The sequence below is a fragment of the Sinohyriopsis cumingii genome, chromosome 18, assembly GCF_028554795.1.
Source record: "Sinohyriopsis cumingii isolate HCF-2022 chromosome 18, ASM2855479v2, whole genome shotgun sequence".
Taxonomy (NCBI): Eukaryota; Metazoa; Mollusca; class Bivalvia; order Unionida; family Unionidae; genus Sinohyriopsis; species Sinohyriopsis cumingii.
Genome location: NC_142978.1, coordinates 78107296 through 78134640, shown reverse-complemented (window position 1 = coordinate 78134640; position 27345 = coordinate 78107296). Strand labels below are relative to the sequence as shown.

General features: G+C 35.9%; 2 pseudogenes; both read left to right on the top strand.

Annotated features, from left to right (window-relative positions):
* Positions 1–4949: 4949 nt before the first annotated feature.
* LOC149777118 (U5 spliceosomal RNA) lies at positions 4950–5057 on the top strand (annotated as a pseudogene).
* A 12776-nt stretch (positions 5058–17833) lies between these two features.
* On the top strand, positions 17834–17941 carry LOC149777117 (U5 spliceosomal RNA; annotated as a pseudogene).
* The last annotated feature ends 9404 nt before the right edge of the window (positions 17942–27345 follow it).

Genomic DNA, 27345 nt, shown 5'->3' with positions numbered 1-27345 from the left:
GCTGAACACAAAATGCATTCCATTGTATTGTTCAGTTTGGTTACGATATTGATTGGTGTAGTGCAGCATTGTGGCCTATATGATGTTATGGGAATGCTGATGATCCATCTTGCTTTATGCATTATTAATTACTAATAATATTTGTTAACTGACACTCTAAAGATTGCATAAGAAATATTCAAACAGATTATTTGAATTTAACTTTGTACAACTGATTTTGCGATAGCTACATATCCCACATGAACAAATATTCATATATTTTAGAATGTTTGGGATCAAACGTTCACATTCAGTACATCATATAGGCTGACATTGTACATATAGTGAATCTGTAAGGCCCATTTCTGGCTGTGTGCGCTGAAAATATCCCAAAATGTTATTTTCATCATGAGTAGGCCTATGTATGATAACATATTTCAATTTAGTACTATGACAGTGTGCAGTATTGTAGCATCAGCTGATATCTGATTCCATTGAATCATTGAGTTTAATAATTGGTAACCAACACTCTTAATGATAAATGTTGAAACAGATCATTTGAATTTTGTTTGCACATTTGATCTTAACAAGTACATTGTATATGTCCCACATATGTAAATGTCCATCCTGGTTTTCACGTTTTGGGGATCAGAATTTCACATTTAGTTGACGATATAGGATTTATTGGTATCTATAGTTGATCTGTGTGGCCACATTTTGCTGTATTCATCTGCAATATCCAAAATTGTTATTTCCCTCATGAATAAGATCGCTTATAGTCATATATTTTAATTTATTACATTGTCGATTGACCTTCCTGTATACTGGTATGTACTAATGTTTGCACCAATGATCAAACCTCACCGCCCCAACATTGCCTTAAACTGTATGATACATAGTCTACCTGATTTGCTATTTAACCTGTAAATGGCTAAATATGCTTCTAGAAACCCCATATATTTTTAGGATGAATTTATCACTTTAATACATGGTCATCGCTTCACCTTTTTGAGTGTCAGTCTGTCATGTTTAATATTTTTCCCATGCTTGCAACCTTAATGTTATTTTGAAATCACCATATCGAACACATTTTAAATTCATTTACCTACATCTTACTGTTTTCTAGAATCAAGTGAGACATGTTATATCTTTTCAGGTCTAACATTGTATCTGGAACAAAATGTTAGAGTTGGATCAGTTTGGAAGCTCTCCAGTAGTCCGGTGGTGATAGCAAGGTTTCATAAGGACATGTGAAGTGTACTGTCATAAGTGACCATGATTAGTTCATATCACCACACTGATATATAGCACCACAAAGACATGGCTTAGGTCTTCATGAGAGAGAATAACACCATTTTTCAGTAAGGTAGAGCCTCCCTAGAAACTGTATTTTCCTATCCCATTGTCACCTTTTGTAGTTATTGACATTGAAATGGAATGCATTTTTGCTATACAACATGGTAGTGGTCCCATCCGAACTTTAAATCTGAGTGCGCTATTACTTATACAAACAACTGCCTACGTACCTGACACAATATGTGGAACATAGCACCTGTCACTGTTTCTTTAGTGTCTACACCTATATGCATCTGGACAGGCATATTGCGGTTTGCTGCCAAAATCACTATGAGCTGTGTTGCTTCACTAACCCTGGGAAAAATGATATCACTTGTACAGACTTAAGCTACCATTTGTTTTAAATACCATGTATTAGTCAACTTTGCTGTCTAAAATTTGTCAAACTGAATTTTAAAACTTGTAGGAAAATTTATATTTTCAATAAAATGTAGTTTTTAAAATTTAAATGTTTATTTAAATTTCCTTTATCAATAATTTCAAATTGTAAACATATTCTCAGAGAGGCCTTGTACATTCAGGTTTTCATTGCATTGAAAAATTCTTATAATTAAGGAAGATATAGCAAATTAAGTTTTGGTTTCTCAAGAGCACTTGGACCAAAACTTGCACCCTGTGGAACACCAGCACTACACACTTTCTGAAAGGTGTCACGTGTCTTGTTTGTAATAAAATTCAAAAAGACTTCATGTATAAAATTGAAATAGGTGTGGCATGCAAATATAAAAGTTTGACTAAAATTGGCCATAACAAATTGGGCCTGTCAGGAATCAGGTCACAATTAGTACATCCAGTTCAGTACCAATAGATGTAGTTCAAGTCTATTTTTAGAATATTTCTTCCTCTCATTTTGGTGGTGACAGAAGAGTTATATTTATGCATTTTTTAGGGATTTAAGAAGTATTGAGAAACAAATGTAGAGAACATAGAGTAAAATTAATTGTGTTCTATGTCCTTATGGATCTGACCTTGTTCGATTTATTGACAAATGGAGTTTATCAGGAATATTATGTTCCCTGAATATTACTGGACCAGAAGTATGTTAGTTATCACGTCACTTTCTCGCATCATACCTTCTATTTTGTCCTCTTTATCTCACATGTATATGGTATGCATGTGTGTTTGGAAGTAAGTAACATTATCTTATGTTTATGAATTTAGCATTTGATGTGATCTTATTCAAATACATGTATGTAGATGCACGTTTGCTTTTTAGACCAACAAGTAGATCTCCGCCTTTTCTTCTTTTTTCTCCCCTGACATTACCGGTAGTGTCAGAAAAAAACAAAAGAAGCGATGATCTACTTGCTGGTCTAGTTTGCGTGGAATATGTATGCAAATGTATGTACAAGTATTATATTTGCATATGGTCATCCAAAGTGTATCAATTTAGCGTTCATATATATACCAATCATGTGCTGCAAAATGGCATTAAACCCAGTAAAACCAATCTGAATAATCAATCCGCTAATAAAAAGAGGCGTGATCTAACGATTGTGGACTAGATGTATCAAAGTTTTGGAAATTAAGATCTGTTAAGTGTATATTTGAAACTCGTCTGCAGTAAAAACGCCCTGTGTATATACATGCACGAGTGTGTGTGTGTGTGTGTGTGTGTGTGTGTGTGTGTGTTTTGACTGAAAATCAAAGAACCGAAGGTACTGTAATATTAATTGCATTTGAAAGATGCAAGTTGTTTTTTTCTTGTTATTGTTGGAAAATGGCGTCAAACTCACAACATCACGCTGAATATGAGTAAACAGTGTGTGTGTGTGTGTGTGTGTGTGTCTAATATCAACGAACCTAAAGCACCATAAGCTTACGTCCATGTGCAAGTGGCAACATGGTTGGGGTTTTTTGTTTGTTTGTTGTGATCTGTTCATTATTTTTTTCTCTACCTATGAGCATGTGCCATGGTATATTTCATCTTCGAACTAATTCTAAGAAATTAATAAATTCTTTGGGAAAGGCTTATTACATCGGCTTTACAATTTCATTAATGATCAAAGCTGCTCAGATTTGCTCCTTGAGGCATCTAACGAAACCAAATTAAAGCAAAACAGACGAAATAACATTAAGGAAATTTTTTTGACTATGGCTGCCTAAAAATAATTCAAAAAGAACAATCTTAAAACCATTCACATGTCACAGAGTACCAGCAAGTTTTAATATGCAACTTTGGAGGCCTCGTATTTCTAGCTACTTTTATGTATTTGTGATTGAAAATCTCTAACGAAATCTGAGTTGTTACTTACATAAACTTTGTATTACTATTATTTTTGATGGATAGTAACACCGGCTGCATTCATTTAAACTCAAAACATACAAATCTATGAAAACGGCATGACACGTTTCCGACAGAAAATAATTTTCAATGCTGGCGATTTATCACAGCAGGTGACATATCTTAAAAGAAATGAAGAATTTACACGTAAGTATTAAGGTTTTAAATGCTAATTTTAAACTACATGGAATTAAACGGGAACCCGGATGGCCGAGTGTTCTAAAGCGCTCGACTTTACCAATCACTGCCATCTCATCTCGATCCACGTGGTTCGGGTCTCGGGGTCGGTCTATGTGTGTATATGAGAAAGGTTGCCATTAGCCTCTCGTGAGTCGGTGGCTCTTCCCGAGGTTTTCTCCAGTTTCTTATGCCACTATTTATACTGGCCGCCATGTATAGCCTATCACGTGCTGAAAAATGGCGTTATTCCCACAACAACAACATGGGAATATGTTATGCGCCTTTTTCGCGAGTTGGATCTAACAGAGAAGCAGTTTTAGCAGTAGGAAGAGAAACTCATTGATGCTCATTTTACAAAGAGTTTTCAATTTAATTTTCCTGAAATCTATACCTCAAAAGCCGAAATCTAAGCTGCGTACCACTACCGAAACGAGAGAGGAAACAATGCTCTAAATATAGACTGGGACTACTTTTGTGGGTACTGATCCGGAAGTAATAATTGCGACTCAATTTCATTAACGGCAGCCTAAACATGTCTGAATCTTTACTTAACCATGTGTGGACCACCTATTGGAATTGTACCAAACGCAATAAAGACAGTTAATGGTCTAAGCTTGGTATAACATACCCTAGTTTGCTAGTACATATGCCAGGTTTAAGGTCTACATTACTCTCCTCGGAGAAGACAGATGATATCCCAAACATCTGAAACATCCACACGTTGCATTAATCTAAAATGGAATTTTTTTTCTTCAAGTAAATTTTGATTTCCTATATGAATAAAACACCTGTTATTTTTTTCCAAATTAGTAATCTTTTCCTGATGTATAAATAGGTAGTTATAATCCATCTCGATAACTCGAACATCTAACGAATGTGGATTACATCCCTTTTACTGTCAAATTAACTCCCCCTGCCTTTTCCACGACAAGAAATATAGAAATATTAATTAGTATCCTTTCTACCAGTATAAAGAAAATAAATGGGTTTCACTGAAATTCAAAATAGCCAATAGCAAAATGACACTGTATATTGAAAACTATGACCCTTTTGGATCTTTGTAGACATAACCATTCCACTATCGTCTTTACAAAAGCATTTGGAAAGTTCAAACTATTTCTCTTCAAAATAAAGCGTGAAAGTATAATGATTACTCTGGTTTCTCTTCACATCGTATTAATCTTTCGCATTTTACTAAAGATTACCTGGTTTCTCTTCACATCGTATTAATCTTTCGCCTTTTACTGGATACAAAAGGAAGGTAAGCAGTGATTCAGGAGCAAGTGGAATTCAGCTGGGAAGCCGAACCGTTTGGTGAGTCCGTTCTAATCTATCTCTTTATTCTTCCTTACACGACATTGCCACTTAAATATCACAGCCCCTTTAAGGACCCTGTCGCAACACACATCACCACTACACATTAAATTCTAACGTTTACCGTATATCAGTACAAATAAGCATACTGTTTCACTCATACAAGATGAACAGCGAAGAGGTATGTAAGCAATTCTTACCCAAGCACGCCTTCACCGAAACGGAAGAAGGCAGACTTTTCACCGCAGAAAGATGGGACTATGTCCAAGCGGTAGATCTGTCCCAAGTCCATGCGGCGGAAAGACCGGCAACCCCCGAAATCCTCGGGGCACTAGCCGCCAGGGGAGTAACCCTCGAAAACATCGATTTTATCACAAATATAGGAAGAGGGATTATGCTGATCTATCCTAAAAACAAAACCAAAATAATTAATTTTGAGAGTTTTACTATAAAAGGGAAGACAGTCCTGATCACAACACCACCACCCATAACTAGGTTTACAAAAAGAAAATTCATAGACATACACATTACCAGATACCCAAATGAGTTCCCTATGGACTTGTTTAAGGAGGGAGTTGAAGCCAGACTGGGTGTCGGAATTTGTAAGGTTAGGTGGGAGACATTGCGGGGGTTCCCGACAGTGAGAACTGGAAAGAGAATAGTGCAGATTGATGCTGCAGACGTAGATAGGGTGCCAGAGTTTTTTTAAGGTACATGGTTTCGTGGTACACTCGTGGTACCCAGGGTGCAATGTCACACGCCCCTGCCTCACTTGCGGAAAAAAGGGCCACGTGAGGAGAGATTGCAGAGAGGCAAACGGACGTGGTACATATGCGGCGGCGGTGTCAAGAAGTGATGATCTGTTCGGACACATCTCCGACGATGGTGGCGATTCTGATCATGAGCCGGACCAGGAGGCTGTCAGCATGGAGCAGCCCCAGCCCCCAGCAGCTCCAGAAAAGGAGGAGGAGGAGGCTATGCAGAGTGAGGAGGAGGCGGCGCTGGAGGACGAACACGATGGTAAACGGGCGGAGTCGGGCAGTGAAAGTGTAACCGAAACAGATTACCAAACTGTAGAACCACGAAAGAAAAGAAAGAATCAGAAAACCAAGCAATCCGAATTAAATGGAACCAGGCCCCCAAAAAACAATGACAAGGAACAACAAAGAGGAAAACAACCTATATCAGACCCCATCAAAATCGTCAAAAGCAGCCTCACACGAAATCAGCGTGCAACAGCCAGCAAAACTCATATGCCCGCACAAGAGCAAGAAGCAGCACCAACAACAAGAAGCAGCACTATCAACCAAGCACATAAATACAACAACCACCAAAAACAAGGATCACCCAAACACTACACCAACAAAATACAAAACAATAACTAAAACACCAACCAAAAGCCATAACCGCTAACAAGCCACCACACACAACCACTGCCAAAACTCATAATGCAGAATAAACACTCAGTAACCCTTATATTCTTTTTCTATGGAAATGGAGCAAGAAATACGCATTCTATCTCTAAATTGTAATGGACTAAACCATGATAAAGCCAAACAACTCGTACATTTTGTAAGAAATTATCACATTATCCTATTACAGGAAATACACGACATAAACATTCAAGTAATACAATACCTGGAAAACAATTTGGATGCTACACTCATAGTACAAAAAGATCTAATTAACCCAAGATCAGGGGTAGCTGTTATATTAAATAAGAACATAAAAAATAATAAATGGAAAAACTACAACATACCCGACACACTAAAAGGTAGGGTATTACACATTTTTATTAACAGCATACACATAATTAACATATATGCACCAGGAAATAAAACACATAGGAGACACTACTACCAAACCTTACAAGAATACCTAAGAGAATTCAACCTCGAACACATGTTGATAGCTGGAGATTTTAACTGCACTATATCAGACCTGGACCGGAAGGGAGGAATGTCTGAATTTGACAAAGAACTTGCCCCCACCGTATCCAACCTGATAGAGGAACACTCACTAACAGATTCATACAGATTCAAAAATCCAAAAGGGAATCAATTTACATATCACTATAAAAACGATGGAGCCTCGAGACTAGACAGAATATATGTAGATGACCAAAACAAGGAAAATATAATAAACTCTGAAATCCTCCCTTTTAAACTAGCGGACCATAATGCTACTTCTGTAGTAATAAAAACCCGAAACCCACACAAGTGGGGAAGGGGACAATGGAAATTAAACAATCAGTTACTACAGTTGGAAACATACCAGCAGGAAATTGCCCATATTTTGACCAACCACGATATACACTGCAATAATATAATAGAAGAATGGGAACAAAAAAAAAAGGATATTAAAAATATCTCCCAATCATATGCACTCTCCATAGCAAAAAACAAAATGTACATTCAGAGGGAATGTCATTATATTATCCACCACCCTGAATCCACAAAGAAAGATATACAAACGGCAAAAAGCGTCCTACATACACTGAAAGAAAAAGAAGAAATAGGAAATAGACTCAGAGCTGGTAAATTCCACTACATTTACAAAGAAGGGAGGCACCTATATAGGAAAGAGGAGATTAGAAAAGGTTTGGAACGAAGCATCACAGAATTAAAAGAAGGAGAAAAAGTCCTAAAACATAAAACAGAAATACTAGACTATATACATCAATTTTATGCAAATCTATACCAATCACAAAAAATACCAACATCCAATATAACACATTACATGGAAAATGTAAACTTTCCGAAACTAAGCCAGGAGAATACAGACCTATGCGAAAACCCCATCACGGAACAAGAAATAATAAACGCAATCAACCAACTAAACAAGGATAAATCCCCGGGATTAGACGGCCTAACCGCTGAATTCTATAAGACTTTCCAAAAACTACTAGCACCATTATTATGTAAGATCTTCAAGGAAATTTTCAAACAAAAAGAAATGTCCCCAAGCATGAAACAAGGACTAATCACGCTAATTTACAAAAACAAAGGGAATGCCAATGAATTAACAAATTGGCGACCAATCACTCTACTAAACACAGATTATAAAGTACTAAGTAAAATACTGGCCAGTAGAACCACCACTACACTTAACGATATAATCAATATAAATCAAACATGCGGAGGTGATGACAAAAATATTCTAGACAACACCTTATCAATCAAAACCATTATAGACTTTATTGAGAGCCAAAAGGATACCGGAGCGATGATCCTAATAGATCAAGAAAAGGCTTTCGATAGGGTTGAAAAAAATTACATAACTGAAATCCTAAAGCGTTTTAATTTTGGACCGATTTATAAAGAGTGGATAGAAATCCTGTATAACAACATATCAGCAGTAGTACAAACTAATGGCGCGATTACAAACAAATTCCCGATAGAGAGATCGGTGAGACAGGGATGCCCTTTATCCATGTTACTCTATGTAATGGGCATCGAAGCGCTAAGAATCAAAATACAGAGCAATGAAAACATCAGAGGGATACATATTCCTAACCTAAAAGAAGAAATAAAGATGCTACAGCACGCGGATGACTGTACCAATTTTATAAAAGACACAACCTCATATAAACATCTAATGCAAGAATACTACAACTATGGAAAAGCATCCGGATCCCAGATAAACGATGGGAAAACCGAAATCTTGTTACTCGGGAACTGGCGTGGAAACTATCCAGGTTTACCACCTGACAAAATAAAGAAACACGTTAAAACACTCGGCATTATTTTTGGAAAAAACGCGAAACACTTAAACTACCTAAATGTACTAAACAAACTAAAAAGACAATTACTTTTATGGAGCTCGCTGTATTTTAACCTAATCGACAGAGCCCACATAGCTAAAACATACCTTTTTAGTAACATATGGTATGAGTTTAGTGTTATAGACTTTGATATGCAGTACATTAGGAAATTCGAAAAGGTAATATACCAGTTCATATGGAATGGGAAAATACACAAACTAAGTAAACAGACACTGCTAAGAGAAAACAAGAAAGGGGGGCTTAACATCCCTATTCTTGCTATCAAACAAACGGCAAACATCATTAACAGAATACAAAAATTACAAAACCTGGACGGAAGACCATGGAAAAACATATATGTTTATTTCTTTGGATATATCTTAAATAATTTCCCAGAAATATATAAAAATAACAAACTAACAAAGAAACTCAAACCCCCAAACATCGCATATAAAATAAAAAACACAATCATAGAATACAGAATTAACAAAGAAATATGGAGCTTACAGGAAGAAAAAACATACGGATACTTACATAACATTTATACAAACCAACACAAAACACAAATAGAACATCTACACCCAGACCTAAACTGGAAACCAATCTGGGAGAAATGGGGTAAAATAAAAAACACCAACACTCAAACAAGATTATATCTATACCTACACGATGCATGGTGGACAGGAGAAAAAGCCTTCTTTAGGAAAATCGTCCCATCCATACCACAATGTATCTTATGCAACACTCAATACGATAGCAAACGACATCTAATTTTATATTGTCCAAATACAAAAACACAAAGGGATGCCATTAAACAGGAAATAAAAAATTCAATAGGGAATTTCCAGACAAAACAATTATTGTACACGGACAACATAGAGGATAAAAACTTATATGATGAGATAATTCAATACATAAATAATATCGTGCAAATTAGAAACGATAAAATATGGACTACCAAGCCATCCGAATAACATCCAACATGTACAAAGAACTAACACATACACACACGCATACATTAAAACAGTAGGCAGAAGGGGCAGCGGGCATAACTCTATTAAAGAGTTTATCCCAACGGAAACCCAAAACCCCATCCTGCGATCACAAACTAACTATAATCAGGACTGTCTACCATTATATATAAAATTCACCACCAAAACCATTCAACCAATTACGAAATTAAACAACACAGAAACAGTACACAGAGGAGGCGGTAGGCAAAAACCCTATTAAGGAGTTTATCCCAATGGAACCCCACCATCTCCAGCTGTGACTGTCTTATTTTGTGCAGATCCAATCCCTCCACCTATACATGTACGGTAAACCTGGCCATACTACAAAAACAACTATTTCATCCCGACTAGCGAATATAGCTATAGGCATATAACAGAAACAGATGTGAGGGCTAGAGAATTAACTCTCTTCAAGGGTTTATCCCAAGGGAATCTCAGTCAACACATCTGTAACTGATACCCCCTCCCCCCTAAACACAAAATAAACAAAGACCCACCAGAATATACAACGCTCGCTAAACAGATATGGCCTGCTGGATAAAGTCGAGGAAAGAGACTGTCTAAATAGAGTCCATGAAGGTCCTGTCTGTACAAAATCCCACCGAAAACAACAATACAATAACCTAACCAGCCCACACACATAATTTCTATCTATAGGAACCCAACAATAAGCAGATAAGTATGCACAACAACAAAGTAAACTGCGTACATGCATACACAAACACAAAAAACCACACAAAATAAAAATAAAACAAAACTACAAAGTCCAATTTTTTAAAAGAATACATCTATTTTCATTTTTATATATAAGAAAAACAAACAAAAAAAGGAAGAAATTATAACTAAATATGATTAACCTCCTAAACAATACATCATATAATGAACCTGAATCCAAACTATCCCAGTAAAACCCTTTCTAGCTGATGTTCACACGAATCTTGGAACAATGACTACCAATGATTAATTACACCCCAGCCGGGATATCAATCAAACAATTCTCCAAGTACAGATAGACCTACACCACAGGGACTAAAACCAAGACTACCGTGCCACTAGTGAAAACTAGATAGTTAACCCAAAACTCTTAAGATATGATCTAGATATTGCCAGTCTATACACAAAATCAAATGCAGTTACAACACAACACACACAAACAGCACCACACCGGACTTTAATGACTATGGCAAGTCACTCAAAAATAATAACGATAACGAAATGGGGATGGGAACGGAAACTTTTACCCTGAACTTTCGTAAAGGGAAAACGAGTACGATCCTAAGTTTCATGCATGTCGGGTTCAAGGCAAGAAAACAATCACGAGCACTAGTGTTTGCAAGTATTGACCTGAGAATGGAAACCGACCTGCCTACCGAGTGGGAACGGAGTACAACTCAGAACCCGCATGCAGGGACAACTCGAGATATATGGCGAAACGAAACAAAGATCAACCCTGACGAAAAAAAGAGATAAATAAATAAATAAGAAACAAAAACAAACAAAAAAAAAAAGAAAAAAAATATATACAAATAAAATTAAAAAAAATAATAAAATTAAAACTTTTATATAAAACGAAATGAATACAAAAAAAGCAATATCACATATGGAATCTACATATGGGAGGACGGGGGATACATAAATCACAAACCATGACTTTTAGAAACGAAAAACAGGGTGACACCTCCAACTCTTTACCAGCATCTGCTGGAACGGAGTCATGGGGTGCCAACATAAGTTACTAAAGATTACCGTGGAGAGGAACATTTAATGAGTCTATAGACCATTCTTTGAAGCCTCACTTTGGTGAGGTACCAATTCAATTAAAGTAAACCTCTAGTTCAAATTTAGCATTTTGTTCTCTTTTCTTCTAACCAGATCCAAATGGAAGATAGTAACCGATGATTATATAATCAGGTCTCAGTACTTCCAGTTCGGTACTCACAAAGGTAGTTCTAGTCTATTGTTAGAACATTTATTCCTCTCTCATTGTCATGGTGATAGAAGAGTTATATTTATGCGATTTTGATAGGGATTTAAAGGTCATTGTTTATTCTTGAGAATATGAGCTCAGGTGTGGTTTTCCATGTGTATTTCGGCGATAGTGCATAGTCAGTAATAAGGCCATGGTGATGATCCGGAAGTGAAATATGTGTTCTGTTTACATACTGCTCTGTTGACAGTCCAGCCTCTCAAAAAAACCTTTGGCAAGAACTTCACCGTGAAGGTATTTTTAGATTAACATATGATTTGTACTGATTGTCACACAGTGGAAATGTCAGTCTCGAGAACCAAATGTAGAGAACATATAACAAAATTAATTGTGCTATGTCCTGTCAGTGCAGTATTTGAGTAAAGATTAAACTGGTATTAAATCTTTATTATTAATGAACGACACATGAAATTTCAATATGTTATGTATATTGACTTTGAAAAACAGTAGAATGAAATTAGAAATAAAAAGTTAAGTTTTATTTTGAAAAATTTAAATGAAATTTAAAAAGAAGTATAAAAAATTAAAACATTTACTCCAAAATATATAATATTTGTTGAAATGATATTAAATGATATCAGCATGTAAATATTCCTACACCATATATAAGTTCCAATGTTGGATATTTGTCAAATTTTGTCAGAGAAAATATCTTTGTAAGTCAAAATGAGACCATCATTTAAAATACACGAAGACAAAATTCCAATTTGTATTGGTCATTCAAAGTATTTATTAGGGGTCCAAGCAGTTAATTTATGAGTTTATCATGGGGTCAATTCCTGAGTAACACATATCTGCTTGTATGGCCTTCAGTAATTTTTTACAAACATAGTTATAGGGTATTTAGTGAGAGGACAGAGATGAAAACTTTATACTAGAACCTAGTCAAGTTCTCTACTAAATCATTTTAAACTGTCCCAGAATGAAATACAATTCAAAGGGATAAAATATACTTTCCCCATGTATATTACCCTTGGATGTAAGAAAACAGCAAAATAATATAAGCTGAACACAAAATGCATTCCATTGTATTGTTCAGTTTGGTTACGATATTGATTGGTGTAGTGCAGCATTGTGGCCTATATGATGTTATGGGAATGCTGATGATCCATCTTGCTTTATGCATTATTAATTACTAATAATATTTGTTAACTGACACTCTAAAGATTGCATAAGAAATATTCAAACAGATTATTTGAATTTAACTTTGTACAACTGATTTTGCGATAGCTACATATCCCACATGAACAAATATTCATATATTTTAGAATGTTTGGGATCAAACGTTCACATTCAGTACATCATATAGGCTGACATTGTACATATAGTGAATCTGTAAGGCCCATTTCTGGCTGTGTGCGCTGAAAATATCCCAAAATGTTATTTTCATCATGAGTAGGCCTATGTATGATAACATATTTCAATTTAGTACTATGACAGTGTGCAGTATTGTAGCATCAGCTGATATCTGATTCCATTGAATCATTGAGTTTAATAATTGGTAACCAACACTCTTAATGATAAATGTTGAAACAGATCATTTGAATTTTGTTTGCACATTTGATCTTAACAAGTACATTGTATATGTCCCACATATGTAAATGTCCATCCTGGTTTTCACGTTTTGGGGATCAGAATTTCACATTTAGTTGACGATATAGGATTTATTGGTATCTATAGTTGATCTGTGTGGCCACATTTTGCTGTATTCATCTGCAATATCCAAAATTGTTATTTCCCTCATGAATAAGATCGCTTATAGTCATATATTTTAATTTATTACATTGTCGATTGACCTTCCTGTATACTGGTATGTACTAATGTTTGCACCAATGATCAAACCTCACCGCCCCAACATTGCCTTAAACTGTATGATACATAGTCTACCTGATTTGCTATTTAACCTGTAAATGGCTAAATATGCTTCTAGAAACCCCATATATTTTTAGGATGAATTTATCACTTTAATACATGGTCATCGCTTCACCTTTTTGAGTGTCAGTCTGTCATGTTTAATATTTTTCCCATGCTTGCAACCTTAATGTTATTTTGAAATCACCATATCGAACACATTTTAAATTCATTTACCTACATCTTACTGTTTTCTAGAATCAAGTGAGACATGTTATATCTTTTCAGGTCTAACATTGTATCTGGAACAAAATGTTAGAGTTGGATCAGTTTGGAAGCTCTCCAGTAGTCCGGTGGTGATAGCAAGGTTTCATAAGGACATGTGAAGTGTACTGTCATAAGTGACCATGATTAGTTCATATCACCACACTGATATATAGCACCACAAAGACATGGCTTAGGTCTTCATGAGAGAGAATAACACCATTTTTCAGTAAGGTAGAGCCTCCCTAGAAACTGTATTTTCCTATCCCATTGTCACCTTTTGTAGTTATTGACATTGAAATGGAATGCATTTTTGCTATACAACATGGTAGTGGTCCCATCCGAACTTTAAATCTGAGTGCGCTATTACTTATACAAACAACTGCCTACGTACCTGACACAATATGTGGAACATAGCACCTGTCACTGTTTCTTTAGTGTCTACACCTATATGCATCTGGACAGGCATATTGCGGTTTGCTGCCAAAATCACTATGAGCTGTGTTGCTTCACTAACCCTGGGAAAAATGATATCACTTGTACAGACTTAAGCTACCATTTGTTTTAAATACCATGTATTAGTCAACTTTGCTGTCTAAAATTTGTCAAACTGAATTTTAAAACTTGTAGAAAAATTTATATTTTCAATAAAATGTAGTTTTTAAAATTTAAATGTTTATTTAAATTTCCTTTATCAATAATTTCAAATTGTAAACATATTCTCAGAGAGGCCTTGTACATTCAGGTTTTCATTGCATTGAAAAATTCTTATAATTAAGGAAGATATAGCAAATTAAGTTTTGGTTTCTCAAGAGCACTTGGACCAAAACTTGCACCCTGTGGAACACCAGCACTACACACTTTCTGAAAGGTGTCACGTGTCTTGTTTGTAATAAAATTCAAAAAGACTTCATGTATAAAATTGAAATAGGTGTGGCATGCAAATATAAAAGTTTGACTAAAATTGGCCATAACAAATTGGGCCTGTCAGGAATCAGGTCACAATTAGTACATCCAGTTCAGTACCAATAGATGTAGTTCAAGTCTATTTTTAGAATATTTCTTCCTCTCATTTTGGTGGTGACAGAAGAGTTATATTTATGCATTTTTTAGGGATTTAAGAAGTATTGAGAAACAAATGTAGAGAACATAGAGTAAAATTAATTGTGTTCTATGTCCTTATGGATCTGACCTTGTTCGATTTATTGACAAATGGAGTTTATCAGGAATATTATGTTCCCTGAATATTACTGGACCAGAAGTATGTTAGTTATCACGTCACTTTCTCGCATCATACCTTCTATTTTGTCCTCTTTATCTCACATGTATATGGTATGCATGTGTGTTTGGAAGTAAGTAACATTATCTTATGTTTATGAATTTAGCATTTGATGTGATCTTATTCAAATACATGTATGTAGATGCACGTTTGCTTTTTAGACCAACAAGTAGATCTCCGCCTTTTCTTCTTTTTTCTCCCCTGACATTACCGGTAGTGTCAGAAAAAAACAAAAGAAGCGATGATCTACTTGCTGGTCTAGTTTGCGTGGAATATGTATGCAAATGTATGTACAAGTATTATATTTGCATATGGTCATCCAAAGTGTATCAATTTAGCGTTCATATATATACCAATCATGTGCTGCAAAATGGCATTAAACCCAGTAAAACCAATCTGAATAATCAATCCGCTAATAAAAAGAGGCGTGATCTAACGATTGTGGACTAGATGTATCAAAGTTTTGGAAATTAAGATCTGTTAAGTGTATATTTGAAACTCGTCTGCAGTAAAAACGCCCTGTGTATATACATGCACGAGTGTGTGTGTGTGTGTGTGTGTGTGTGTGTGTGTGTGTGTTTTGACTGAAAATCAAAGAACCGAAGGTACTGTAATATTAATTGCATTTGAAAGATGCAAGTTGTTTTTTTCTTGTTATTGTTGGAAAATGGCGTCAAACTCACAACATCACGCTGAATATGAGTAAACAGTGTGTGTGTGTGTGTGTGTGTGTGTGTCTAATATCAACGAACCTAAAGCACCATAAGCTTACGTCCATGTGCAAGTGGCAACATGGTTGGGGTTTTTTGTTTGTTTGTTGTGATCTGTTCATTATTTTTTTCTCTACCTATGAGCATGTGCCATGGTATATTTCATCTTCGAACTAATTCTAAGAAATTAATAAATTCTTTGGGAAAGGCTTATTACATCGGCTTTACAATTTCATTAATGATCAAAGCTGCTCAGATTTGCTCCTTGAGGCATCTAACGAAACCAAATTAAAGCAAAACAGACGAAATAACATTAAGGAAATTTTTTTGACTATGGCTGCCTAAAAATAATTCAAAAAGAACAATCTTAAAACCATTCACATGTCACAGAGTACCAGCAAGTTTTAATATGCAACTTTGGAGGCCTCGTATTTCTAGCTACTTTTATGTATTTGTGATTGAAAATCTCTAACGAAATCTGAGTTGTTACTTACATAAACTTTGTATTACTATTATTTTTGATGGATAGTAACACCGGCTGCATTCATTTAAACTCAAAACATACAAATCTATGAAAACGGCATGACACGTTTCCGACAGAAAATAATTTTCAATGCTGGCGATGTATCACAGCAGGTGACATATCTTAAAAGAAATGAAGAATTTACACGTAAGTATTAAGGTTTTAAATGCTAATTTTAAACTACATGGAATTAAACGGGAACCCGGATGGCCGAGTGTTCTAAAGCGCTCGACTTTACCAATCACTGCCATCTCATCTCGATCCACGTGGTTCGGGTCTCGGGGTCGGTCTATGTGTGTATATGAGAAAGGTTGCCATTAGCCTCTCGTGAGTCGGTGGCTCTTCCCGAGGTTTTCTCCAGTTTCTTATGCCACTATTTATACTGGCCGCCATGTATAGCCTATCACGTGCGGAAAAATGGCGTTATTCCCACAACAACAACATGGGAATATGTTATGCGCCTTTTTCGCGAGTTGGATCTAACAGAGAAGCAGTTTTAGCAGTAGGAAGAGAAACTCATTGATGCTCATTTTACAAAGAGTTTTCAATTTAATTTTCCTGAAATCTATACCTCAAAAGCCGAAATCTAAGCTGCGTACCACTACCGAAACGAGAGAGGAAACAATGCTCTAAATATAGACTGGGACTACTTTTGTGGGTACTGATCCGGAAGTAATAATTGCGACTCAATTTCATTAACGGCAGCCTAAACATGTCTGAATCTTTACTTAACCATGTGTGGACCACCTATTGGAATTGTACCAAACGCAATAAAGACAGTTAATGGTCTAAGCTTGGTATAACATACCCTAGTTTGCTAGTACATATGCCAGGTTTAAGGTCTACATTACTCTCCTCGGAGAAGACAGATGATATCCCAAACATCTGAAACATCCACACGTTGCATTAATCTAAAATGGAATTTTTTTTCTTCAAGTAAATTTTGATTTCCTATATGAATAAAACACCTGTTATTTTTTTCCAAATTAGTAATCTTTTCCTGATGTATAAATAGGTAGTTATAATCCATCTCGATAACTCGAACATCTAACGAATGTGGATTACATCCCTTTTACTGTCAAATTAACTCCCCCTGCCTTTTCCACGACAAGAAATATAGAAATATTAATTAGTATCCTTTCTACCAGTATAAAGAAAATAAATGGGTTTCACTGAAATTCAAAATAGCCAATAGCAAAATGACACTGTATATTGAAAACTATGACCCTTTTGGATCTTTGTAGACATAACCATTCCACTATCGTCTTTACAAAAGCATTTGGAAAGTTCAAACTATTTCTCTTCAAAATAAAGCGTGAAAGTATAATGATTACTCTGGTTTCTCTTCACATCGTATTAATCTTTCGCATTTTACTAAAGATTACCTGGTTTCTCTTCACATCGTATTAATCTTTCGCCTTTTACTGGATACAAAAGGAAGGTAAGCAGTGATTCAGGAGCAAGTGGAATTCAGCTGGGAAGCCGAACCGTTTGGTGAGTCCGTTCTAATCTATCTCTTTATTCTTCCTTACACGACATTGCCACTTAAATATCACAGCCCCTTTAAGGACCCTGTCGCAACACACATCACCACTACACATTAAATTCTAACGTTTACCGTATATCAGTACAAATAAGCATACTGTTTCACTCATACAAGATGAACAGCGAAGAGGTATGTAAGCAATTCTTACCCAAGCACGCCTTCACCGAAACGGAAGAAGGCAGACTTTTCACCGCAGAAAGATGGGACTATGTCCAAGCGGTAGATCTGTCCCAAGTCCATGCGGCGGAAAGACCGGCAACCCCCGAAATCCTCGGGGCACTAGCCGCCAGGGGAGTAACCCTCGAAAACATCGATTTTATCACAAATATAGGAAGAGGGATTATGCTGATCTATCCTAAAAACAAAACCAAAATAATTAATTTTGAGAGTTTTACTATAAAAGGGAAGACAGTCCTGATCACAACACCACCACCCATAACTAGGTTTACAAAAAGAAAATTCATAGACATACACATTACCAGATACCCAAATGAGTTCCCTATGGACTTGTTTAAGGAGGGAGTTGAAGCCAGACTGGGTGTCGGAATTTGTAAGGTTAGGTGGGAGACATTGCGGGGGTTCCCGACAGTGAGAACTGGAAAGAGAATAGTGCAGATTGATGCTGCAGACGTAGATAGGGTGCCAGAGTTTTTTTAAGGTACATGGTTTCGTGGTACACTCGTGGTACCCAGGGTGCAATGTCACACGCCCCTGCCTCACTTGCGGAAAAAAGGGCCACGTGAGGAGAGATTGCAGAGAGGCAAACGGACGTGGTACATATGCGGCGGCGGTGTCAAGAAGTGATGATCTGTTCGGACACATCTCCGACGATGGTGGCGATTCTGATCATGAGCCGGACCAGGAGGCTGTCAGCATGGAGCAGCCCCAGCCCCCAGCAGCTCCAGAAAAGGAGGAGGAGGAGGCTATGCAGAGTGAGGAGGAGGCGGCGCTGGAGGACGAACACGATGGTAAACGGGCGGAGTCGGGCAGTGAAAGTGTAACCGAAACAGATTACCAAACTGTAGAACCACGAAAGAAAAGAAAGAATCAGAAAACCAAGCAATCCGAATTAAATGGAACCAGGCCCCCAAAAAACAATGACAAGGAACAACAAAGAGGAAAACAACCTATATCAGACCCCATCAAAATCGTCAAAAGCAGCCTCACACGAAATCAGCGTGCAACAGCCAGCAAAACTCATATGCCCGCACAAGAGCAAGAAGCAGCACCAACAACAAGAAGCAGCACTATCAACCAAGCACATAAATACAACAACCACCAAAAACAAGGATCACCCAAACACTACACCAACAAAATACAAAACAATAACTAAAACACCAACCAAAAGCCATAACCGCTAACAAGCCACCACACACAACCACTGCCAAAACTCATAATGCAGAATAAACACTCAGTAACCCTTATATTCTTTTTCTATGGAAATGGAGCAAGAAATACGCATTCTATCTCTAAATTGTAATGGACTAAACCATGATAAAGCCAAACAACTCGTACATTTTGCAAGAAATTATCACATTATCCTGTTACAGGAAATACACGACATAAACATTCAAGTAATACAATACCTGGAAAACAATTTGGATGCTACACTCATAGTACAAAAAGATCTAATTAACCCAAGATCAGGGGTAGCTGTTATATTAAATAAGAACATAAAAAATAATAAATGGAAAAACTACAACATACCCGACACACTAAAAGGTAGGGTATTACACATTTTTATTAACAGCATACACATAATTAACATATATGCACCAGGAAATAAAACACATAGGAGACACTACTACCAAACCTTACAAGAATACCTAAGAGAATTCAACCTCGAACACATGTTGATAGCTGGAGATTTTAACTGCACTATATCAGACCTGGACCGGAAGGGAGGAATGTCTGAATTTGACAAAGAACTTGCCCCCACCGTATCCAACCTGATAGAGGAACACTCACTAACAGATTCATACAGATTCAAAAATCCAAAAGGGAATCAATTTACATATCACTATAAAAACGATGGAGCCTCGAGACTAGACAGAATATATGTAGATGACCAAAACAAGGAAAATATAATAAACTCTGAAATCCTCCCTTTTAAACTAGCGGACCATAATGCTACTTCTGTAGTAATAAAAACCCGAAACCCACACAAGTGGGGAAGGGGACAATGGAAATTAAACAATCAGTTACTACAGTTGGAAACATACCAGCAGGAAATTGCCCATATTTTGACCAACCACGATATACACTGCAATAATATAATAGAAGAATGGGAACAAAAAAAAAAGGATATTAAAAATATCTCCCAATCATATGCACTCTCCATAGCAAAAAACAAAATGTACATTCAGAGGGAATGTCATTATATTATCCACCACCCTGAATCCACAAAGAAAGATATACAAACGGCAAAAAGCGTCCTACATACACTGAAAGAAAAAGAAGAAATAGGAAATAGACTCAGAGCTGGTAAATTCCACTACATTTACAAAGAAGGGAGGCACCTATATAGGAAAGAGGAGATTAGAAAAGGTTTGGAACGAAGCATCACAGAATTAAAAGAAGGAGAAAAAGTCCTAAAACATAAAACAGAAATACTAGACTATATACATCAATTTTATGCAAATCTATACCAATCACAAAAAATACCAACATCCAATATAACACATTACATGGAAAATGTAAACTTTCCGAAACTAAGCCAGGAGAATACAGACCTATGCGAAAACCCCATCACGGAACAAGAAATAATAAACGCAATCAACCAACTAAACAAGGATAAATCCCCGGGATTAGACGGCCTAACCGCTGAATTCTATAAGACTTTCCAAAAACTACTAGCACCATTATTATGTAAGATCTTCAAGGAAATTTTCAAACAAAAAGAAATGTCCCCAAGCATGAAACAAGGACTAATCACGCTAATTTACAAAAACAAAGGGAATGCCAATGAATTAACAAATTGGCGACCAATCACTCTACTAAACACAGATTATAAAGTACTAAGTAAAATACTGGCCAGTAGAACCACCACTACACTTAACGATATAATCAATATAAATCAAACATGCGGAGGTGATGACAAAAATATTCTAGACAACACCTTATCAATCAAAACCATTATAGACTTTATTGAGAGCCAAAAGGATACCGGAGCGATGATCCTAATAGATCAAGAAAAGGCTTTCGATAGGGTTGAAAAAAATTACATAACTGAAATCCTAAAGCGTTTTAATTTTGGACCGATTTATAAAGAGTGGATAGAAATCCTGTATAACAACATATCAGCAGTAGTACAAACTAATGGCGCGATTACAAACAAATTCCCGATAGAGAGATCGGTGAGACAGGGATGCCCTTTATCCATGTTACTCTATGTAATGGGCATCGAAGCGCTAAGAATCAAAATACAGAGCAATGAAAACATCAGAGGGATACATATTCCTAACCTAAAAGAAGAAATAAAGATGCTACAGCACGCGGATGACTGTACCAATTTTATAAAAGACACAACCTCATATAAACATCTAATGCAAGAATACTACAACTATGGAAAAGCATCCGGATCCCAGATAAACGATGGGAAAACCGAAATCTTGTTACTCGGGAACTGGCGTGGAAACTATCCAGGTTTACCACCTGACAAAATAAAGAAACACGTTAAAACACTCGGCATTATTTTTGGAAAAAACGCGAAACACTTAAACTACCTAAATGTACTAAACAAACTAAAAAGACAATTACTTTTATGGAGCTCGCTGTATTTTAACCTAATCGACAGAGCCCACATAGCTAAAACATACCTTTTTAGTAACATATGGTATGAGTTTAGTGTTATAGACTTTGATATGCAGTACATTAGGAAATTCGAAAAGGTAATATACCAGTTCATATGGAATGGGAAAATACACAAACTAAGTAAACAGACACTGCTAAGAGAAAACAAGAAAGGGGGGCTTAACATCCCTATTCTTGCTATCAAACAAACGGCAAACATCATTAACAGAATACAAAAATTACAAAACCTGGACGGAAGACCATGGAAAAACATATATGTTTATTTCTTTGGATATATCTTAAATAATTTCCCAGAAATATATAAAAATAACAAACTAACAAAGAAACTCAAACCCCCAAACATCGCATATAAAATAAAAAACACAATCATAGAATACAGAATTAACAAAGAAATATGGAGCTTACAGGAAGAAAAAACATACGGATACTTACATAACATTTATACAAACCAACACAAAACACAAATAGAACATCTACACCCAGACCTAAACTGGAAACCAATCTGGGAGAAATGGGGTAAAATAAAAAACACCAACACTCAAACAAGATTATATCTATACCTACACGATGCATGGTGGACAGGAGAAAAAGCCTTCTTTAGGAAAATCGTCCCATCCATACCACAATGTATCTTATGCAACACTCAATACGATAGCAAACGACATCTAATTTTATATTGTCCAAATACAAAAACACAAAGGGATGCCATTAAACAGGAAATAAAAAATTCAATAGGGAATTTCCAGACAAAACAATTATTGTACACGGACAACATAGAGGATAAAAACTTATATGATGAGATAATTCAATACATAAATAATATCGTGCAAATTAGAAACGATAAAATATGGACTACCAAGCCATCCGAATAACATCCAACATGTACAAAGAACTAACACATACACACACGCATACATTAAAACAGTAGGCAGAAGGGGCAGCGGGCATAACTCTATTAAAGAGTTTATCCCAACGGAAACCCAAAACCCCATCCTGCGATCACAAACTAACCATAATCAGGACTGTCTACCATTATATATAAAATTCACCACCAAAACCATTCAACCAATTACGAAATTAAACAACACAGAAACAGTACACAGAGGAGGCGGTAGGCAAAAACCCTATTAAGGAGTTTATCCCAATGGAAACCCACCATCTCCAGCTGTGACTGTCTTATTTTGTGCAGATCCAATCCCTCCACCTATACATGTACGGTAAACCTGGCCATACTACAAAAACAACTATTTCATCCCGACTAGCGAATATAGCTATAGGCATATAACAGAAACAGATGTGAGGGCTAGAGAATTAACTCTCTTCAAGAGTTTATCCCAAGGGAATCTTAGTCAACACATCTGTAACTGATACCCCCTCCCCCCAAACACAAAATAAACAAAGACCCACCAGAATATGCAACGCTCGCTAAACAGATATGGCCTGCTGGATAAAGTCGAGGAAAGAGACTGTCTAAATAGAGTCTATGAAGGTCCTGTCTGTACAAAATCACACCGAAAACAACAATACAATAACCTAACCAGCCCACACACATCATTTCTATCTATAGGAACCCAACAATAAGCAGATAAGTATGCACAACAACAAAGTAAACTGCGTACATGCATACACAAACACACAAATCCACACAAAATAAAAATAAAACAAAAATAAAAAGTCAAATTTTAAAAAAAAATACGTCTATTTTCATTTTTATATATAAGGAAATCAAACAAAAAAGGAAGAAATTATAACTAAATATCTTTAACCTCCTAAACAATACATCATATAATGAACCTGAATCCAAACTATCCCAGTAAAATCCTTTCTAGCTGATGTTCACACGAATCTTGGAACAATGACTACCAATGATTAATTACACCCCAGCCGGGATATCAATCAAACAATTCTCCAAGTACAGATAGACCTACACCACAGGGACTAAAACCAAGACTACCGTGCCACTACTGAAAACTAGATAGTTAACCCAAAACTCTTAAGATATGATCTAGATATTGCCAGTCTATACACAAAATCAAATGCAGTTACAACACAACACACACAAACAGCACCACACCGGACTTTAATGACTATGGCAAGTCACTCAAAAATAATAACGATAACGAAATGGGGATGGGAACGGAAACTTTTACCCTGAACTTTCGTAAAGGGAAAACGAGTACGATCCTAAGTTTCATGCATGTCGGGTTCAAGGCAAGAAAACAATCACGAGCACTAGTGTTTGCAAGTATTGACCTGAGAATGGAAACCGACCTGCCTACCGAGTGGGAACGCAGTACAACTCAGAACCCGCATGCAGGGACAACTCGAGATATATGGCGAAACGAAACAAAGATCAACCCTGACGAAAAAAAGAGATAAATAAATAAATAAAAAACAAAAACAAAAAAAAAAAAACAAAAAAAAAATATACAAATAAAATAAAAAAAATAATAAAATTAAAACTTTTATATAAAACGAAATGAATACAAAAAAGCAATATCACATGGAATCTACATATGGGAGGACGGGGGATACATAAATCACAAACCATGACTTTTAGAAACGAAAAACAGGGTGACACCTCCAACTCTTTACCAGCATCTGCTGGAACGGAGTCATGGGGTGCCAACATAAGTTACTAAAGATTACCGTGGAGAGGAACATTTAATGAGTCTATAGACCATTCTTTGAAGCCTCACTTTGGTGAGGTACCAATTCAATTAAAGTAAACCTCTAGTTCAAATTTAGCATTTTGTTCTCTTTTCTTCTAACCAGATCCAAATGGAAGATAGTAACCGATGATTATATAATCAGGTCTCAGTACTTCCAGTTCGGTACTCACAAAGGTAGTTCTAGTCTATTGTTAGAACATTTATTCCTCTCTCATTGTCATGGTGATAGAAGAGTTATATTTATGCGATTTTGATAGGGATTTAAAGGTCATTGTTTATTCTTGAGAATATGAGCTCAGGTGTGGTTTTCCATGTGTATTTCGGCGATAGTGCATAGTCAGTAATAAGGCCATGGTGATGATCCGGAAGTGAAATATGTGTTCTGTTTACATACTGCTCTGTTGACAGTCCAGCCTCTCAAAAAAACCTTTGGCAAGAACTTCACCGTGAAGGTATTTTTAGATTAACATATGATTTGTACTGATTGTCACACAGTGGAAATGTCAGTCTCGAGAACCAAATGTAGAGAACATATAACAAAATTAATTGTGCTATGTCCTGTCAGTGCAGTATTTGAGTAAAGATTAAACTGGTATTAAATCTTTATTATTAATGAACGACACATGAAATTTCAATATGTTATGTATATTGACTTTGAAAAACAGTAGAATGAAATTAGAAATAAAAAGTTAAGTTTTATTTTGAAAAATTTAAATGAAATTTAAAAAGAAGTATAAAAAATTAAAACATTTACTCCAAAATATATAATATTTGTTGAAATGATATTAAATGATATCAGCATGTAAATATTCCTACACCATATATAAGTTCCAATGTTGGATATTTGTCAAATTTTGTCAGAGAAAATATCTTTGTAAGTCAAAATGAGACCATCATTTAAAATACACGAAGACAAAATTCCAATTTGTATTGGTCATTCAAAGTATTTATTAGGGGTCCAAGCAGTTAATTTATGTGTTTATCATGGGGTCACTTCCTGAGTAACACATATCTGCTTGTATGGCCTTCAGTAATTTTTTACAAACATAGTTATAGGGTATTTAGTGAGAGGACAGAGATGAAAACTTTATACTAGAACCTAGTCAAGTTCTCTACTAAATCATTTTAAACCGTCCCAGAATGAAATACAGTTCAAAGGGATAAAATATACTTTCCCCATGTATATTACCCTTGGATGTAAGAAAACAGCAAAATAATATAAGCTGAACACAAAATGCATTCCATTGTATTGTTCAGTTTGGTTACGATATTGATTGGTGTAGTGCAGCATTGTGGCCTATATGATGTTATGGGAATGCTGATGATCCATCTTGCTTTATGCATTATTAATTACTAATAATATTTGTTAACTGACACTCTAAAGATTGCATAAGAAATATTCAAACAGATTATTTGAATTTAACTTTGTACAACTGATTTTGCGATAGCTACATATCCCACATGAACAAATATTCATATATTTTAGAATGTTTGGGATCAAACGTTCACATTCAGTACATCATATAGGCTGACATTGTACATATAGTGAATCTGTAAGGCCCATTTCTGGCTGTGTGCGCTGAAAATATCCCAAAATGTTATTTTCATCATGAGTAGGCCTATGTATGATAACATATTTCAATTTAGTACTATGACAGTGTGCAGTATTGTAGCATCAGCTGATATCTGATTCCATTGAATCATTGAGTTTAATAATTGGTAACCAACACTCTTAATGATAAATGTTGAAACAGATCATTTGAATTTTGTTTGCACATTTGATCTTAACAAGTACATTGTATATGTCCCACATATGTAAATGTCCATCCTGGTTTTCACGTTTTGGGGATCAGAATTTCACATTTAGTTGACGATATAGGATTTATTGGTATCTATAGTTGATCTGTGTGGCCACATTTTGCTGTATTCATCTGCAATATCCAAAATTGTTATTTCCCTCATGAATAAGATCGCTTATAGTCATATATTTTAATTTATTACATTGTCGATTGACCTTCCTGTATACTGGTATGTACTAATGTTTGCACCAATGATCAAACCTCACCGCCCCAACATTGCCTTAAACTGTATGATACATAGTCTACCTGATTTGCTATTTAACCTGTAAATGGCTAAATATGCTTCTAGAAACCCCATATATTTTTAGGATGAATTTATCACTTTAATACATGGTCATCGCTTCACCTTTTTGAGTGTCAGTCTGTCATGTTTAATATTTTTCCCATGCTTGCAACCTTAATGTTATTTTGAAATCACCATATCGAACACATTTTAAATTCATTTACCTACATCTTACTGTTTTCTAGAATCAAGTGAGACATGTTATATCTTTTCAGGTCTAACATTGTATCTGGAACAAAATGTTAGAGTTGGATCAGTTTGGAAGCTCTCCAGTAGTCCGGTGGTGATAGCAAGGTTTCATAAGGACATGTGAAGTGTACTGTCATAAGTGACCATGATTAGTTCATATCACCACACTGATATATAGCACCACAAAGACATGGCTTAGGTCTTCATGAGAGAGAATAACACCATTTTTCAGTAAGGTAGAGCCTCCCTAGAAACTGTATTTTCCTATCCCATTGTCACCTTTTGTAGTTATTGACATTGAAATGGAATGCATTTTTGCTATACAACATGGTAGTGGTCCCATCCGAACTTTAAATCTGAGTGCGCTATTACTTATACAAACAACTGCCTACGTACCTGACACAATATGTGGAACATAGCACCTGTCACTGTTTCTTTAGTGTCTACACCTATATGCATCTGGACAGGCATATTGCGGTT